Source organism: Phoenix dactylifera, chromosome 10, assembly GCF_009389715.1.
Source record: "Phoenix dactylifera cultivar Barhee BC4 chromosome 10, palm_55x_up_171113_PBpolish2nd_filt_p, whole genome shotgun sequence".
Lineage (NCBI taxonomy): Eukaryota > Viridiplantae > Streptophyta > Magnoliopsida > Arecales > Arecaceae > Phoenix > Phoenix dactylifera.
In genome coordinates this window covers 9,089,861-9,094,211 of record NC_052401.1, presented here as the reverse complement: position 1 = coordinate 9,094,211, position 4,351 = coordinate 9,089,861, and the positions used below count along the sequence as shown (strand labels likewise).

At 37.9% G+C, this 4,351-nt stretch overlaps 1 pseudogene; it reads left to right on the top strand.

Annotated features, from left to right (window-relative positions):
• The first annotated feature begins 389 nt into the window (after positions 1-389).
• LOC103722551 lies at positions 390-2,425 on the top strand (annotated as a pseudogene).
• Positions 2,426-4,351: the final 1,926 nt, after the last annotated feature.

Genomic DNA, 4,351 nt, shown 5'->3' with positions numbered 1-4,351 from the left:
CGAGCTGCCGCCACAACGGAGCAGGTAATATCGGTCTGAATTCTTTTTTTATTTAAATTTATTTAGATATAACTAAAAATTCAAGCACCCAAATCAATATTCAAATATCTAAATTTATTTTTAATTTTATATAATATTTATATTTTTTAAAAAATAATTATATTAACATATTATTAATTTGCTTTAATATTCAAATAGTAATATTTTCAATCTATGACCATAAAATTTAATCATTCTAACTTATAAATTTTTACATCTGTTATATATTCTAACTTTTATATATATATATATATATATATATATATATATATATATCAAATAATATAAATATAGATATAAATATATTAGTATCCTATTTATAACTAATTAAGTCTTATTAATCCTCTTGACGGAATAAATCAAGAAAGTCTTCTCAGATCCGCCTCCACGCCGCCGAGAAGCTCCTCCTCCGCTGGGACCCCTCCTCCTGCGATTCCCTCCTCTGGGAGGCGCCCCCTGAGGAGATTGCCGAGTTCGTCGACGAGGTCATCTCCCTTGCCGCCGACCCGCAGGCATCCCCCTCCGCCGCCGCTGGCCGCGACCTCCATTGTCGCACCGAGAGCGCGCTCCAGATCGCCATGTCCCGCCTCAAGGAGGAGTTCTACTACCTCATGATCCAGAACACCGTCCCTCTCAATGCCAACGGTCTCTACGGCTCCATCCGCCGGCTTTCCCTCTCCTTTGCCTCCGACAGCGGCGACGAGAACATCGAGGACTTCAAGAACTCCGTCGAGAAGGAACAGCAGCAGCAGCAGCTGGAGGAGGAGGAGGGCAGTCCCGAGCACAGGAGATGGGAGCCGCCTGTTGGACGATCGGAGCGTGGATCTGATCTGCCCGGAAGCCATTTCCAGTCTGAAAGAGATCGCCGACCGCATGATCTGGGCCGAGTATGGGAGGGAGCTCCACCAGGTCTACTGCACAGTCCGGCGTGACATCCTTGATGAGTGCCTCTCCATTCTAGGTGTTGACCGGATTAGCATTGAGGAGGTGCAGAGGATGGAATGGTGGATGCTCGTTGACAAGATGAAGAAGTAGAGTCAGGCTGTCAGGGTTCTTCTCATGGAGGAGAGCCGGCTCTGCGACAAGATTTTTGCTGCTTGTGAAGACGTAAGGGAGGAATGCTTCACGGAGACTGCTAGGGGTTGTGTCATGCAGCTGCTCAACTTTGGGGATGCCATTGTCAGAGTTCTTTAGAGAAGCTTTTCGGGATACTGGACATGTATGAAGCTCTTGCTGATGTGCAGTCCTTGTTCTCTGCAGATTCGAGGGAGCTTATATGGGGTGAAGCCGAGGGGATTCTGAAGAGGCTAGGAGATGCTGTGAGGGGCACTTTTTTTGAGTTTGAGAATGCAGTTCAGCGAGAGGCGTCTCGGAATTCAATGCAGGCAGGTCAGAGACATCCCTTGACATGCTATGTGATGAATTATGGGAGACACCTAGTTGTTTATAGTGATACGTTGGATTTGCTTCTGGATGACGGTGGAATGGGGGGCTGTGCTGATAAGGATCATGCTGAAGGGGGTGAGATTGATGATGGCAGGTATTTGGGGAGTGTGACTCCATTCAGCCGGCATTGCTACTGTTGATCTCCAATTTGGAGTCCAATGTTGAAGAAAAATCTAAACTTTATGAAGATGGTGCGATGCAATACATATTTTTGATGAACAATATACTTTATATAGTTCAGAAAGTGAAGGATTCTGAGCTTGGGAGACTTTTAGGTGATCGCTGGATACATAAACGCCGTAGCCAAATTCGCCAGTATGCCACTAGCTGCCTTAGAACTTCCTGGACCAAAGTGTTGTCTTGTGTAAAGGATGATGGATTTGGAAGCGGGAGTGGAAGCTCTAATAGTGTTTCCAAGATGGCTCTCAAGGAAAGGTTCAAGAGTTTTAACTTGGCGTTTGAAGATATAGGGTCCAAACAGCTTGGGAGGTTCCGGATCCCCAGCTCAGAGAAGAACTGAGAATATCTATATCAGAGAAGGTCATTCCTGCATACCGCTCATTTATGGGAAGGTTTGGTGGCCAACTGGAGGGTGGGAGGAATGCAGCAAAGTACATCAAGTACACTCCAGAGGATTTGGAGAACCATCTGCTGGATTTGTTTAAAGGGTTTCCTGGGCCAGGAAACTTCCCAAGGAGAAAACTTAGTTGGTGACAGGTTTCTGGTCTCTGGTAAGCTCTAGTTTTTATTAGGGACTTGGGCTTGCCTAGTTCAGATGTAAGCTTGATAATTCTGTGTCTATGTTCTGCCATTTTTAATTTACTGTATTATGTTATGATATAGTAACAGTATTACAAATACTTGCCACCTTGACTTCATATATGTACTGTAATAATACATTTGTATATTACTTCTCAAGGAAGAATCTTTAAGAATTTTACTACATTGTGAGGAATGACTATATAGGCCATTTGACATTGTGCTTATAGCTTATCTGAATTGAGTAGTACTTTTTGTATGCCAAAACATGCTGGATTTTCTTTTCTTTTCATTTTTTTTGCATTAAGATATTGATTTGTTGCATGGGGAGCACTGAAGTTTGGAGGTTATATTCTTTGTCAACTTTTATTTTTGTATTCCTTTTTTTTTTGGCAGGAAGTCCATTTTATTTCTCCAATTATTACTGAAATTTTATTCCCGTAACTTCTGTTGCATGATTATGAAGTTTTGTGCAGAAAGTTTTGATGTTTTTGTGGAGACATATTGAAGATGATTGGAACATGTAGTTATTTGTTAAATTTGACAATGTATCTTTGACAAATGTCAAGGAATTTGTTTTCCTTGAAGATCTCATCATTTATGTGTAAATTGCACTGCTAATGTATCTGCTAAGCTGGCTTTCATTCTAATTTACCGCAGTGGTTACTCTTGAGTTCTTAGATGACTTTGCACTAAAGTTGCATAAAAACCTGTCTTTTTTCATTCATGGGACTCACAAACCACCACCTAGGTGCTTCTACTGCCTACACTATTTTTAGTTTCGTTATAAGCGAAGATGCAACAAAAATAAGAATATCAAGTTTTGGTTGGCATCAAACTTAGGCCTTAAGTTTTCATTGTCATACTCAATCCTTAGATACAAGAACCTTACAATTCCCATCAGACACCTGCTTAGGAATCAAGTTGCTGCCTTTACTAAGTTTACAAGGTAATATGCCTGGTTACAAGGGACATGTTTCTTGTCTTAGATGTTAGATATTTACAATATTCTCATGCCAGTCTTTATCTCTTCCCTTATTTGATGCTTAAATAGACGAGTGTCCACATATGTTATAAGAACAATATAATTTAGGGTTTTTTGCGTACATACCCTCTCAAATAGTGGAATTTGCATAAATATCCTTCCAAAATTGATATTTGCATGTATACCCTTATCAAACACTTGTTTTGTATGTATACCCATGCCATCTAACGCCGTTAAGAATTTAGTAGTTTAAAATTAAAATGACAAAAATACCATCAATGAGTAAACATGCAAAAAGGAACATCATAAGGGTATACATAAAAATAGTAATTTTGAAGGGTATTCATGAATTTCATATATTTAGGAGGGTATACACGCAAAACAATTCTTAGATTTTTGTATAAATATCTTTCTAAATATTAAAATTTGCATTAATGCCCTCCAAATTGATATTTACTTGCCTGCCCTCACAAAAGATTATTTTTATATAAATTTTTTTGACATAACAATTCAGCTAACGTAATTAGCCAAAATTATATTTATTTAAATTAAAAATTAATTAAAATTATGAAAGTATCTTTTTATTTCTAAAGTGGGAACAAGTTAACAAATCTCATGGAAAGCTAAAACAGGTTGAAATAGAAAAAATAAAATAATTTTTTTTCATATAAACCCTCATAAATATGTGAAATTGCATAAATACCCTCACAAAGTATTATTTGCATATATACCCTTATCAAATATTTCTTTTTGCACGTCTATCTATTAAGGATATTTCAATCATTTTTAATTTTAAACCGTTAATTTCTTAACGGCGTTAGATGGGATGGGCATATATGCAAGAAAAAAAAATGGAGGGTATACATGCAAAACAAGTATTTTATAAGGGTATACATGAAAGTATCAATTTTGGAAGGGTATTTATGCAAATTTGAATATTTGGATGGATATGTACGCAAAAAGCCCTATAATTTAATTTGATATTATATAATGCAAGTAGTTTGTTACAAAATGTGTGCCTTAAGAACACTTGTACATATCCCTCTGTTCAGTAAATGGGAAATTTTGATTTCCAAGACAAATACAGATTTTTAGCATAAAATAGTCGTACCCATCAAGCAT